Source organism: Engystomops pustulosus, chromosome 3, assembly GCF_040894005.1.
Source record: "Engystomops pustulosus chromosome 3, aEngPut4.maternal, whole genome shotgun sequence".
In the NCBI taxonomy this organism is placed as follows: Eukaryota; Metazoa; Chordata; class Amphibia; order Anura; family Leptodactylidae; genus Engystomops; species Engystomops pustulosus.
The window spans coordinates 49,454,783-49,470,462 of record NC_092413.1 but is presented as its reverse complement, the minus strand read 5'-3'; positions in this window follow the sequence as shown (position 1 = coordinate 49,470,462).

The window sequence follows — 15,680 nt, the reverse complement described above, 5'->3', positions numbered from 1 at the left end:
ACATCAAAATAAATTATCCAGACATTTCAGAAATTATGAAAATGTAAAGTAGACAAATGGGAAATGTTATTCAGCAACTTATTTAGGTGGTAAATCGATCTGCCTGAAAACGCAATGATTTTGAATTTCGAAAATGGCAAATTTTTCCAAAAATTTATCATATTTTCTTTTTTTTTGTAAATAAATGCAAAACTTATCTGCCAAAATTTACCACTAAAATGAAGTACAACATGTGGGGAAAAAACAATCTCAGAATCGCTTTGATAAGTAACAGTGTTCAAAAGTTATAACCGTATAAAGAGACGCAAGTCAGAATCCAAAAAATCGGGCTGAGCCTTAAGCTACAAAATGGCTGCGTCCTTAAGGGGTTAACCAGCCCCTGCCCCATTATATAGGCAGCCCCTCCAGTGAAGAAAATCGGAAGAACTTGTGCTGAGGAAGAGGGAATGGAGAAAATCTGCATAGCTCTGCCCCTCGGGTAGACTAGCTCCACCTACTTGGGAAAAGAAGCCCTACAAGATTTCTACCAACCCACCAAGGAAAGGGACAATGGACGGCTCAAGACATCAGGCCCCTGAGGTCCACAGCAAAAATAGAAAAGATCCGAAGTTAGAAATGATAACTTCCTTTAATCAAACATCCTAAAATACAAAGACATGACTATTTCGGGCAAAAGAAGTATTACATGACCTAATCATAGCTAGTCTGTTTGCGTTTACTTCATGTGTATATATACAGAAGTTCACTGATCGGAAGACCCCGGGACAGAGCGTTCCTCAAAACATGGGGGAAGGGGGGACATAGTCACACAAAACCTGGAGGTACATAGGTACATGCAAATACTGCAGAGAAATAAGGACTGCTGATAAATATACAGGAATACTACAACATCATGAACATCATACATTGTGTAGTAGATAAACAGCAAAATGATAATAATAACTAATATCACGTAAAGAAAAAAAATCTATAAGTAATAATGGTAACAATCGATTCTACAGACAAAGCAATCACTAGGATCCATAAGATGAAAAAAGTAAAATAAATAACAAAAAATAGTATAAATGAGAAATCCTAATAGTAATATCTAAAAATTGCCATAAGATGGTGGCAAAGAAGCACCTAATAAAGGTTTTACAGAACAGACCTGAAGGAGAACACTAATATTTTTAGCACCTTAAAGTGAGATCGTCAGGCAAATTAACCCCATAAACTGCCATTAGAAAGCATTGCCTCTATCCCTTCATTGGTCCTCTACATGCCTGTAAACTTAAGCAATGAGGTGCTAAAGCTGTATGCAAATGACCTGTGAGATGTCCAATGAGTCATTATCATATTCAGATCTCCATCTCATTCATGAGTGGGGGGTACAGCCGCACCCCCAGTGTTTGACTGACAGTCTGTATAATGATGTGAGGTATAATGGTGTAATGGCTCCTCCATGTGCTTCCTGGTGCTGGCACCCCCTGCAGCCTGTGTGTGTATATACAACAGCTCCAGGCAGCCATGTTATAGCAGAACATGTCATGTACTTGTGTAGCTGATGTCTGTGTCTCATACATGTGTACAGCAGAGCATGTCAGGTACTTGTGTAGCTGATGTCTGGGTCTCACACGTGTATAGCAGAACATATCAGGTACTTGTGTAGCTGATGTCTGTGTCTCTCACATGTGTATTAGGAGGGAGAGCATGTCAGCAGATAAAGCACAGACACTAGTAATGCTTTACTATACATTACACACGGACATGAGGGAGGAGCGGGTAGGGGGAACAGTGGTGACATCACTTCCTCTGATCATGTAACCAACCTCATTTACATAATAAAGAAAAGATGATTTTACAATGATTAATGTATGAATTGAATAGATAAAGGCTACGATGGATCCTTGTGAGCTTCTCCAACAGGTAGAGGTGACAGAAATAATGACAGAGACCTGATGACCTGTGTCCTTTAAGGGCGCAGCCTGTTTGTACGTTAAGGCGTCTCTTCCTGTGGTAATAACTTATCAACGCTTTAAGATATCCCTGTGATTGTGAGATTGTTTTCTCATAAGACATTGTAGTTTATTTTAGTAGTGTCATTTCGCTGATCAGTTTCTTTTTTGTGGGGCAAACATTCAATCATTTATGAAAAATATGAAAAATGTATATATTTCAAAGTTTCAAATGTTCTACTTTTTGGACAAAAATGCTCATATCAATCAAAAATAAAACTTGAAATTTAGCAGTGCTAGGTGTAAATCTAAATTTATTTTAAAAAGTACTCCTTCTGGCACCCACTTCGGCTCTTCTCCTCTCTTCTTCAGCAAGTATTGCAACCCCGCTCTGTGCGCTGGGACCGAACAAACGCTATGATGTCATAGTGAAAAATCTACCATGAAAATCAAGCATGATAAACCAAAGACTTACTCATAGATCCAAGCACTGTGACTGTGGTAAACCTCTATTTGTTTGTTATTTATGGCATTCTTCCTTCTATGCTAATGAGCCTGGCGGTCTCTAGAGGTGTTACCAGATCCCCTCCATGCTGTAGCTTCAAAGGCTGCTAGACTGTTTCACCCTTGCTCTCTGCTCCTGCAGCACTTTCCCCCTCTTTCTGATATAATCTTAGGGCTGGAAAGGAAGTTCCAGCACATTTGAGAGGCAGTTAGTGCTCCTTGCACAATTCAACAGCTTGTGAATCTGCAGCACTGAGAGGCTCTGCTAACAACCCAAGCAGCTTTTCAGGCTCATTACCATAATTTTAAGAGTTGATTTTTATAAGGCTATGGATAACAAATATAAAAAGATTACCACAGTCACAGTGCTTGGATCTATGAGTAAGTGTCCATGATTTATCGTACTTGATTTTAATGGTAGATTTCCCTTAAAGCAAGCAAAAAAGCTTTAAATGTGTCTGGCGCAGCATCTAGGAGCTCCATTTATACTTACTACTCACTCCCTTTTGACTACTCTATTTGCATCACAATTGCTTTAATCCTCATTTTGATTGACCTGAGCTTGTTTTTGTCCACCTGTCTCTCGGTTTGTTATCTGTTCTGTGCACATACCCAGAGTAGGGACTGTCTGCAAGTAGGCAGAGACATAGGTTCTGGGAAAGAGCACGTTCTGCACCTCTTTTGATATGTGTATTGCATAACATGGAAAGTCATAAATTACATCCACAAGTTTACAAAGGTAAATCCAAAGCTTGTTATATTATATAAATGTAACATACTATTACATAAATATTCTTTTTTGAAAGCAATGCAGCATATGCAGACTTAAAGATCTACCAGAAGGTGGCACTATTGCACCACATTTCTCATACGTTTTCATTGACAATGATGGCAACAAAAATTGGTTAATATTCTTATTACATCTAAAACTGCCAAGCAAACATTCCTGTGTATCTAAAAGGACAGAAAAGGTAATGTAGGTTCAAAGAAGCGAAGAGTTTCATCTGACACATTATCAATAATAATAATAATAATAATAATAATAATAATAATAATAATAATATATGTACAATGCCACTCCTCTAAAGTAAGACCTCCACTGATGCAGATTTTCTGAATATTTAATTCAGTCTCTTACTATTCCTAAGGCCCCTTCCACACTTGCGTTGCAGGTCATGTCAGAGTCTGATCAGGGTGCGATCAGGGTTTGGTAAGTGAAAAACTGACGATTTGCATCAGAGTTCAATCAGTTTTCAGTCAGTGTTTGTTCAGTGTCTCAGTTTTTCACGCGTAGATAATGCGCGTGAAATGGACTCAGGACTGAGCTCTGTCTTTTCTATGGCAATTGATGCTTGAAAAACGCATTGCACTTGCAAGTGTCTCAGAGTGCAATGCGATTTTGATGCGTCTCCATAGACATGTATGGTGTATTTTTCACGCGCGTGACTTGCAAATGTAGAACATGCCGAGATTTAAACACGTGTTTAAAAAAAATGCAAGTCTTAAAAAAGCCATTGATTACAATGGGTCAGAATGCAATGTAAGTTCTGCGCGTCAAAAGCACGTGAAAAACGCAAGTGTGAAAGGGGCCTAACTGAGATGCAGTTTCCCCACGTTGCTACTACAAATAATAATGCATTCATAACAACTGTGTGATAAAAGAAGTAAAGCATCACCTTACTTATGTTAAAAGATTGCAATCTGCGTAGAATAAAAAAAAATGCTCTGTCGCTGCCTATATTGTTTTTCTCACTCAATTGGTCACTAGACCCAGTGGATTTTCTTGAAAAATGTATTACTAATTTCTTGTCCTTACTAACATTCAAAAGTAGGCCATTATTAACACATCAACTTGTAAATTCCCCTACAGTTTCTCCTTATGCTGTACCTACGCCATCCTTTATACAGCTAACATCCAATTAACACTGAATTATCTGAATATTTTTGTAAAAAATATTCAGATTCATTTTTCCTAAAGTCTGAGTTGTAAATAATTAATAAGAAAGGTGCCAATACTGTCCCCTATGGGGCTATGATATTGCGCACCACCTCGTCAGACCATGAGCTCCCTATACATACTTTCTATGGGCAAGCTGTCAAATAATCCATCAGCCAGTAAACAAGCCTGGCATAGATCTAAGTTTCTCTTCTAGCTTTGCAGGAATAATAGAGTCTACAGAGCTGCTCTCAGTAGTGGATCATAATATAAACATATAGGGCAGTAAACAAGGGCTGGACTATAGGGGAGGCCCTTTGACCTTAAAGGGGCCCCCACCAAACGTGGGCAATTCGGGCGGACCACCCGAATCGCCCATATTGATTTTAAGTCTGGGCTCCCTGGGCCGTATCCAGATTATTATTATGTGCCCCGAGGCCTCTGACTTCAGTTTATGGCAGAGCGAGGGAGCAATAAGTTCCCTGCTCTGCCATAGACGATCGGACGCATACTATACAAAGATGGCACCATCTTGGTACACCTCCGATATCCACTAGCGAGGGAATGGAAGGAGGTCAGCACGCATTGGGGGAATGATGGAAGGGGAGTACAATTTTATTATTTTACCTAGGACAGTTTATAGTTATTATGGGGGAGTGTATATAGGTATAATAGGAGTCCAAATGAGAAGGGCTACATTGAGTTAGCTGAAACGTCGCATTTCCACTTTTGAATAAATATTCCATGAGTGCTGCTCGTTTGTGTGATTATTTGGATTCCTGGGATCTTGAGGACCCTGGGGATTCCTGGGACCCCTACGAGCCTGCACCCACCATTGGATGTTAATCCGTTCTTCACTGTGCCGCCCTTTATCTCCTATATTACTTGCCATGATATAATAGGAGTCTGTATATAGGTTGTTGTATATAGTTATTATAAGGGGATGTATATGGTTATTATAGGGGGCTGTATATAGTTAATATAGGGGGACTGTATATAGTTATAGGGAGGCTGTTTATTTAGTTATTATAGGGGGCTGTATATAGTTATACGGGATGTGTATAATTATTATAGAAGGATGTATAGTTATTGGGAGGCTGCATATAGTTATTCTAGGGGACTGTACATAGTTATTATAGGGGACTATATAGTTATAGGGGGACTGTATATAGTGATTGCTGGGGGAGCAGTATACACTAATTGCTGGGGGAGCTGTATTTAGTGATTGCTAGGGGACCGGTACATAGTGATTGCTGAGGGATCTGTATATAGTGGTTTCTGGGGGATGTATATAGTGATTGCTGGGGGAGGTGTATATAGTGATTACTGAGGGACCTGTATATAGTGTTTGCTAGGGAACCTGTATGTAGTGGTTGCTGGGGGACCTGTATATAATGATTACTGGGGGCTGTATATAGTGATTGCTGGAAGAGCTGTATACAGTGATTGCTGGGGAACTTATACAGTAATTGCTGGGGGAGCTGTATTTAGTGATTGCTAGGGGACCTGTATATAGTGATTGCTGGGGGAGCTGTATATAGTGGTTGGTGGAGAAGCTGTATATAGTGATTTCTGGGGGAGCTGTATATAGTGATTTCTGGGTGGCTGTATATAGTGATTGCTGTGGAGCTGTATACAGTGATTTCTGGGGGGGTGTATACAGTGATTTCTGGGGGGGGGCTGTATATAGTGATTGCTGAGCGGGGCTGTATAGAGTGATTACTGGAAGGCAGTATATAGTGATTGCTGTGGAGCTGTATACAGTGATTTCTGGGGGGGTGTATACAGTGATTTCTGGGGGGGGGCTGTATATAGTGATTGCTGAGCGGGGCTGTATAGAGTGATTACTGGAAGGCAGTATATAGAGCTTGCTGGGGGACTGTATGCAGTGATTGCTGGGGGCTTTATATAGTGATTGCTGGGGGCTGTATATAGTGATTGCTGGGGGAGCTGTATATAGTGATTTCTGGGAGGCAGTATATAGTGATTACTGAGGGACCTGTATATAGTGATTATTGAGGGAGCTGTATATAGTGGCTGCTGGGGGACCTGTATATAGTGATTACTGGGGGCTGTATATATTGATTGCTGGGAGAGCTGTATATAGTGATTTCTGGGGAACTGTATAAAGTGATTGCTGAGGGGTTGTATATAGTGATTACTGGGGAGTCTGTATATAGTAATTGCTTGGAGAGCTGTATATAGCGATTGCTGGGAGAGCTGTATATAGTGATTTCTGGGGTAGCTGTATATAGTGATTTCTGGGGAACAGCACTTTAGTACTCAACCTCCTAGGAAATCCTATGGTTATCCTGACATGGTGGCTTAGTGGTTAGCATCACAGCCTACCTGCGCTGGGGATCTGGGTTTAAGTCCCAGGGTCAACACCTGCAAACATTTTGTATGTTCTCTTCATGTTCGCATGGGTTTCCTCGGGTCCTGTGGTTTCCTCCCGCACTCCAAAACATACTGGTAGGTTGATTAGATTGTGAGACCCATTGGGGATAGGGGCTGTTTAATCTGTCTGCGCTATATAAAAATAAAGGAAAATAAAGGAATAAGAAAGATGGATATACAACAGACAGACTTCTACAGTAGTTAATTGTAAATTGGAAGAGTTCCCATATTCAGCATAAATGTGTTCTTAATATTCCCAAGGAGTTTGTTGATAGGATTATGGGTATGACTGCAAGGTTTGTAGATAACATTGCATTGGACGGCTAATCCTTGCTTTGGAGGGGAGCCTGAACTAACTGGGTTAAAGAGAAAATCCCAAACAGTAGCACATGTAAACTGTGAGAAGCTTATGGACTTTGTTCTACTTATTGCTAATTAAAATTCTTAAAATGGAAACTTGGCTCAGTTTTAAACTAACCTGCCTAACATGAGGTGACAGTTCTCTTAAATCATATTTTGTTGGACATGTGACAAGTATTCTCTGATCAGTTCTACTCGCTAAAACCATGCTAGCACGCAAAGAGCTCATTATCTTATTGTGCTCCGCTGTTTGCATGCAAACATGGTGGCGAGACTGAAAAATCGAACTCTATTTAGATTAACTGCTTAGAGGGGATTAATGGAGACAGAAAGCATTTGGTTTTTGAAACTAACCTGATATTTTATAGATTTAGAATTTGGAATGCCCTAGAACTTAATATAGAGTATGTAGAGGGGATGTAGAGTAAGAAAACCATCTTTGTGTACAAGTTTTTTCACTTTGATGCAGTAGTTGGTTCTTTCTATAAATTAAATGTAACACTAAGATAGGGAATCCTTTTCAACCAGGTGTTCACCACCAAAAGTAAACTGTTCACAAAAAGGGGAAAAAGGTTAAAGGACATCTATCACCAGATCAAGAATTGTAAACTGAGGGGGCGTGGCTTGGTCGCTGAGGAAGATGGCCGCATGAGGCTAGAGCTCCAGCCCGACTCTCTAACATTCAGCGACCAGATCCAGCGGCACGGGGAAAATATGCCCAGCAAACCACCGAACTCAACCCCGGGAGTAACGGGGACTGCAGGGAGGAAGCGGGGTACAAAAGATCCCGCGACTAAAGGGATCGGACATTGCTTCCCGGCTGAATCGCCTTGTGCGCAAGATGGCGCCGCGGGGTGAACGCCGCGCAACAGAAGCATGCGGTAAGCACAGTAGCCAGCACTATCCGAGCTGACCCTAAAAAGAATAGCAGGCTACAGCCTACTACCTTTGAAGTTCCCAACAGATGGAGCGCAGGCTCTGGGACGACCATGTCACCTGCGTCCTTATCCCCCGCACAAGCAGAAAATGATTGCAGCATGCCTCCGCTGATCCTGAAAACAAAGCTCAGTCTCCTCTCCACAGAAAATGCTAGGAGACTTGATAGAAGACTCCCGCTCACCATCTAGCAGCCCAGCAAAGAAAAGGGCAAAACATCAAGAAGATTCCCCATCAGATACAAGCAACATTGCTAAGCTCAGGGGGCAGGAGCTATCTTCATCTCCAGACAGTTTTGCAACTTTTCAAACCTCACATAAGCTGGTGTCCGAAAACACCCTCAAAATTATGCTAGAAGCTTTGAGAAGCTCCCTTCAAAGAGACATTACCTCACTAGTTCAACCTCTTCAAGCGTCAGAACAAGAACTAGGTGACAAGGTATCACACTCTGAGGAAAAACTTGTCTCCTTTGTTAACGCACACAATGATCTTGTGGGCTCACATAACAACTTGGAAAACACGGTGGCCTCCATGCAAGCAAAATTAATTGACTCAGAAGACCGAGACAGAAGAAATAATATCAAGTTCAGAGAAATACTAGAAATAGTGCCTAATGCTCACCTGAAATCTTATGTTCAGCAATTGACCAAAGCATTACTACCTGACTTAGCGGAATACGAGTTTAGCATCGATAGGGCACACAGAGTACCCAAACCTCCAAACCTGCCGGAAACAGTGCCTAGAGATGTCTTAGCCAGATTTACTTTTTATGATGTGAAAGAGCAACTCCTATCTCAATCAAGGAAGATGCAATCTCTCCCTGCACCATACGAAACAATAAAAATGTTTGCTGACCTCTGCGGCGACACTCCAAACAAGACGTAAACTTCAACCCATCACTTCAATCCTTAGGGAAAAGGAGATCCCATACAGATGGGGCTTCCCCACAAATCCTTGTGAAATGGCAGAACTGTATAGTACCCATCAAATCTGTGGAAGAGGGAGAAAAAATCCTAGAATCTTGGGGAATAGAGAAAGAAGGTTCTGTTTCCTCATCAGGACCACATCGTCAAGCCCGTCTAGATCCAGAATGGCAAATTAAATGAACCTCCCAAAGGACACTTCTCCGTTGCTGAGAAAACTAGGAGAAGGGCCGGTCCTGGAACACACGTTTCCACGAGGACAGATGACCCCTGTTGAACTACTACGTATATCGTGGGTAGCAAGAAACTTGTTCATTTTTGTTTTTTCTGTTGTAAATGTTATTAAGGTTTTGTTTTCAGGTCTAGTAACATATCTAAGATTCGATAAAGCTCACTCTATAGTGTACTACATATCCTATTCAAGACTTATTAAGGTAATCCCTAAGGTTATGATCTTAGGCAAATTCATAAATTATAGTAGTTAACATTTTATCACTTAATGTGCAAGGACTTAACGGTCCATATAAAAGATCTACTTTAGCAATAAAAGAAAAATATGATATTCTGTGTATTCAGGAGACACATGTGGGAACCTCTAACCCTCCTAAGCTATCTCACCCTCAGTTTCCTCATATTGTTATGTCTACCTTCCAGAAAAAGAAAAGAGGTGTTATGATAGCTTTTAAATCATCGCTTGCAGTATCAATAACTCATGTAGATATTGATAGCCAAAGCCGGTACATAATACTGGTATGTAATATTAACAATATCACATATACTTTAGTCAACTTATATGCTCCTAATAGTGGACAAAGAACCTTTTTCAAGAAGTTGCTAGAGAAAGTTATGGCAGTTAAAAAAGGCCTCCTACTAATTTGTGGGGACTTTAACGCTGTCAATCTCCCAGCATTAGACTCTACTACTTTCAGAACAAATAGAACTGCCTCTATAAATGACATTCTATGGGAACATGCATTGTATGGCGAACCCAACACTCGTCTGAAAGAGATTATACATTCTTCTCAGCCAGACAAAAAGTATATTCCCGAATTGATATCATTTGAGGGGATAGATTTTTGCTTGACAAGGTGGAATCCTCAGCTATAGGACTGATTAAATGGTCAGACCATGCACCAGTGAAGGTGTCGTTGGCCGACTCATTTTCAGAATTTAATGACTTTGTGTGGAGGGTGGACATGACATCATTATCCCACCCTCTACACTCAGCAAAAATCGAGTTAGCACTTAGAGATTTTTTCAGTTTTAACAATAACGGGGAAGCAGACATCTTTTCAATATGGATTACCACAAAGGGTACATCAGAGATGACCTATCCAAACTCTCTAGCAAAATAAAAAAGGCTAGAGAAAAAGAAATAAGCATATCGTTAGCAAAAATACAACAATTAGAACAAATTAACAATCAAGCGATAACACAGGCTATTACGGACCAGTTAAACACCGAAAGAGACCATCTTAGAAATTTGATGCTGCACAACTACGCCCGCTCCCTAGCAAAACTTAAAACTAAATTTTATTCCCAAGATCAAAAACCTGGGGCCCTACTTGCTAATAAACTTAAAAAAAGATTACTGAAATCAAAAATACTCTACCTATACCACCCACACACTGACGAAAAAATAATGTTCCCAAGAGGGATAGCAAATGCTTTTATGACATATTATGCGGACCTATATAATCTTAACAAGGACAACTCCTTGGACCAAATCAAACAATTCTTAGATAAACTATCCCTCCCCAAAATTTAATCTGAAGCCCTAACCAAACTTAACACTCCTATAACAGAAAAGGAAATTCTCAGTACCATCAAAGGTTTGAAGTCCAATAAGACCCCTGGGCCAGATGGACTTCCGGGACTATATTCCAAGAAATTTGCCCATATTCTCACTCCCCACCTGAAAAAAGTGTTTGATAAAGCATCGAAGAAAGGAACATTCCCACAATCAATGCTTTCAGCTCTAATTGTAACCCTTCCCAAACAAGGAAAGACAGCAGATTTCTGCCCCATTTCCCTCTTAAACGAGGAAGTAAAATTATATGCAAAAATATTAGCAAACAGACTAAAAACAATTTTACCGGATATTATAGCACCTGATCAATCAGGCTTTACAGCAAACAGACAAACATCGGATAATACGAGGAAACTGATAAATTTATTACAAACATGTGAGGTCAATAACACTCCCGCAACCTTCCTAACAGTAGACGCAGAAAAGGCGTTCGACAGGGTGAACTGGGAATATGTATTCCAAGCTCTACAAAAATTTGGTCAACAAGGTCACATCCTAACAGCCATTAGAGCCCTGTACTCGTGCCCGTCTGCGAAAGTTTTTATTAATGGCACGTTGTCCCAAACGTTCACCCTGTCGAACGGTACCAGACAAGGCTGCCCCCTTTCCCCGATTATTTTTAATATTTCAATAGAACCCCTAGCTGAAGCCATACGCTCTAACCGGAATATCACTGGTATCATGGTAGGCAAGGAGGAGCCCTATTTGCAGACGACATAGTTTTAACATCCACAAACCCTGAGACTTCTTTAAATATATATTCGATACCTTAAATGACTTAGGGGAAATTTCTTACTATAAGATAAATAAGAGCAAATCCCAAATTCTCCCAGTAAATCTTCACCCAATAACAATACAATCGTTAAAAAAAAGAATACCTAGCAGATTGGCAGGAAGAACATGTTACCTACCTAGGAATTGAGTTAGCATACCCAATTTCTAACTTGTTTAAGCATAACTATGTCCCCCTAATGAACAAAATTGACAAGGAACTAGCAGAATATTCCAAAGAACTCCTGTCGTGGTGTGGCAGGATAGCATCATACAAGATGATGATTCTCCCCAAATATTTATATCTTTTTAGAACTCTACCAATCCCAATTCCTGAAGCCTATTTCAGGAAGGCACCTGCTCAAGTAAGGAAATTTATTTGGAAAGATAGTAACCCAAGGGTCGCCCTTCATATTCTAACTAGACCCAAATCAAATGGGGCCTGGCAGTACCTGAACTCAAAGACTACTATTTCGCAGCAATTTTAGAACAGTCTGAACACTGGTGGAGAAACTTGGAGACTAACAAATGGCAATCTATAGAGCAACACTATAACAAAGGAAAAGCATTAAACCTTAGAATAATCAACTCCCTCTGGCAAATACAGAATCCCCCCTCCCCCCTATTCACAATGTACAATACAGAACAAGCATGGAAAACATTAACCATGACAAACCCAGGCACTGAAAAACTTCCATTAGAACTAATTCCAATTAATCTCTTAGAATTCAACATCCCAAACTTGAAATTAGGGTATTGGAGAAATCAAGGCATAAACAACTTAGCGGACATAGTGGAAAATAGATCACTAAGACCTTTTAATGAATTAGCCCTAACCTTCTCCCTTGAACAAGGAGAAATATATAACTACCTTAAGGTTCACAATTATTTAAATAGCAAATTAAAGCATCTTCCATTGCTTAATGAGCAAATAATCACATGGATGAAAATTAAATCTTCTGGGAAAAAAGGGATATCTTTCTTTTATAATGCTATAGGCAGCAAAACAGAATTGGGAAAATTACCATATATGTTAGCTTGGGAAAAAGACCTAAATTCCATATTCACTTCCTCCCAATGGCAACATTCTCAAAAAATGGTACATAATACATTTCGTAGTATACCTCACCTAGAAGCTATAATCAAAACACATATGAGATGGTACTACACCCCAGCCAGGCTAAGCAAAATTTTTCCGACATCCCCCCCGGGATGCTGGAGAGGTTGTGGACAAAAAAGTACCCTGCTTTATACCCTATGGTCTTGCCCTAAAATTCAAGGTCTATGGCAGCAAACTTACACAGTCTTGGCAAACCTCGGAATAAAAAATATTCCATTCTCACCAGCCTCAGCCCTACTACTTATAGACTTGCACACACTACCTCCTAAGAATAGAACCATTTCTGCTCATATTCTGCTATCTGCTAAAATGACCCTTACCCGACATTGGAAAGAAATTTGGTCACCCGGAATAGGAGAATCCCTTGCACAAGTCAACAAGACCTGTGGATATGAAAGAGCAATAGCTATCCAATCTAATAAGCTGAAACCTTTACATTCTCAATGGGACTCATGGATACAGAGTGTATACTATAAAGAGTGACAGACATTATAATAAGACTCTAGGCCTGACTAAATGTTTATTAAATGTTTACTTAACGTTTATGTTAATGTCAATTGTTAAATGTTACTGACGTTCAACACCATAGAAGTAACAGTTAACGTGAACAAGCAACTTCAGGATCGTTCTTGCCCCCCCCCCCCCCCTAGACTTTGTCATGAGGACTGAACAGGGAACTGGGCAAGATTGAAACAAATGTCTGATAAAAACAGGCAAGAAAAGTGGGTATTACATCACAGCTATAAATATATCACTGTTCATTTGTTGTGAGAAATAATGTGGTCATATGGACCAATGCTTGTACGATATCTGTTAGAATGTGAAAAGCTCAATAAAATACTTAAAAAAAAAAATTGTAAACCAAGCACACTGACATACTGGTATGTATCCCCTCGGGCAGGATCTGCTCTTCTTTTAACCTTTATGACCCTTGTTTTTAAGAAAAAGAGGCTTTAAAATTACGCAAATGAGCCTATGGGGCTCCAGATTCCGTTAATTCCTATGGAACCCCTCAGGCTCATTTGCATTAAAAGCCTTTTTTTCTTAAAAACCAGGGCAAAGGAATCTAAAAGAAAACAGACCATGCCAGAGGGGGCACACACCAGTATGCAGGTGTGCTTGGTTAACAATCCTTGATCTGGTTATAGATGTCCTTTAAGGAAAGGTAGTGGAGATAAAATATAACCTTTAATATTTTATGTTAAAAGCTCTTTTCTTTACTTGACCATGAGAAAAAATATAAAAAGTTAATAACCTATAGAGAAATAACAGAAGTTATTTCTTCTACCACCTGCAAGCAGTTACCCAGTCTTATTTTAGGAAGCAGTCTCCTTAGTTTGAGGAGATATGTGAGGAAAACTGAGAGCGTGTTTATACAAAACAAATAAAAGAACATACAATTTTACTACCAATATGATGTGTCCAAACAGAATATAAATAACAGAATAATAATAATAACAGAATAAAGAGAACAATCCCAAGGATAGACAGAGTGAATCATAACAATGCAATAGTAGGAGTCTACAAAGTGAGAACTCGCAAAGACCACCACTACAGTAGTGCCACATATATTATAGTGGGCACTTTTGTTGATGAAATTGTCTGTATGAATGAGATACCATATATACTTGAGTATAAGCCAACCCGAGTATAAGCAGAGGCCCTTAATTTTAACACACAAAAATGGAAAAACTGAGGGTGAGAAATGCATTGGTAACAGCCCCTCCAGTATATAGCCAGCAAGCCCCCTGTAGTATATAGCCTGCCAGCCCCCTGTAGTATATAGCCTGCCAGTCCCCTGTAGTATGCAGCCTTCCAGCCCCTGTAGTATATAGCTTACCATCCCTTTTAGTATATAGCCTCCCAGCCCCTGTAGTATATGGGCAACTAGCCCCCAGTATATAGCCTGTGAGCCCCTGTAGTATATAGCCTGCCAGCCCCTGTAGTACATTGCCTGTGAATCTCTGCAGAATACAGCCTGCCTGTCCCTGTAGTATATAGCCTGCCAGAACCTCTAGTATATAGCCAGCCAGCCCCTGTAGTGTATAGCCTGCCAGCCCCCTCTATTATATAGCCTGCCAGCCCCCTCTAGTATATAGCTAACCAGCGCCCTGTAGTATATAGCCTGCCAGCCCCCTAGTTTATAGCCTGCCAGCCCCCTAGTTTATAGCCTGCCAGCCCCTATAGTATATTGCCTGCCAGCCCCCTAGTATAAAGCCTGCCAGCACCCTAGTTTATAGCCTGCTAGCCCCCTTTAGTATATAGCCTGCCAGCTCCCTAGTATAAAGTCTGCCAGCCCCCTGTATTATATAGCCTGCCAGACCCCTGTAGTATATAGCCTGCCTGCCCCCTGTAACATATAGCCTGGCAGCCCCCTGTAGTATATAGCCTGCAGCCCTCCCCCCAGTATATAGCCTGCAGCCCCTGCCCCCAATATAATACCTAAAGGAAACCAAAATGTACTAACCTTCTGATGCCCCCCGGTAGGTCCTCTTCTATCCATCGCAGCTCTGGCATGGGCTCTGTGTCCCCGTGGTCCGTCACAGGCATCGTGACATTGTAAGGTGTGCGCCACCACACATTATGATGTCAGTGAGCGGCTGATGTCACGATGCCTGCGACTGAGTGGGATGTGTGCCAAGGGGGCGTCAGAAGGTGAGTACACATTTTGTTTTTTTCTTGACTCGAGTCGAGTTAGGGTTTTTCAGCACATGTTTTGTACTGCAAAGCACGGCTTATACCCGGGTATATAAGGTATGTGTTAATGTGAAATCAACAATACACAAATAAAAGTGACATAACGCCAACACTCATTGATCCTTTCCCCTGAATTAGGGGATAATAACTATATCTTTCCTATATAACTGATAAAAACGGGGGTCACAGATAGAAACCATTTGTGACTTTTTAGATTTTTTCTCATGTATATTTTTGGTCAAGTAAAGAAAAGAGTTTTTAACATAAAATATGAAAGGTCATATTTTATCTA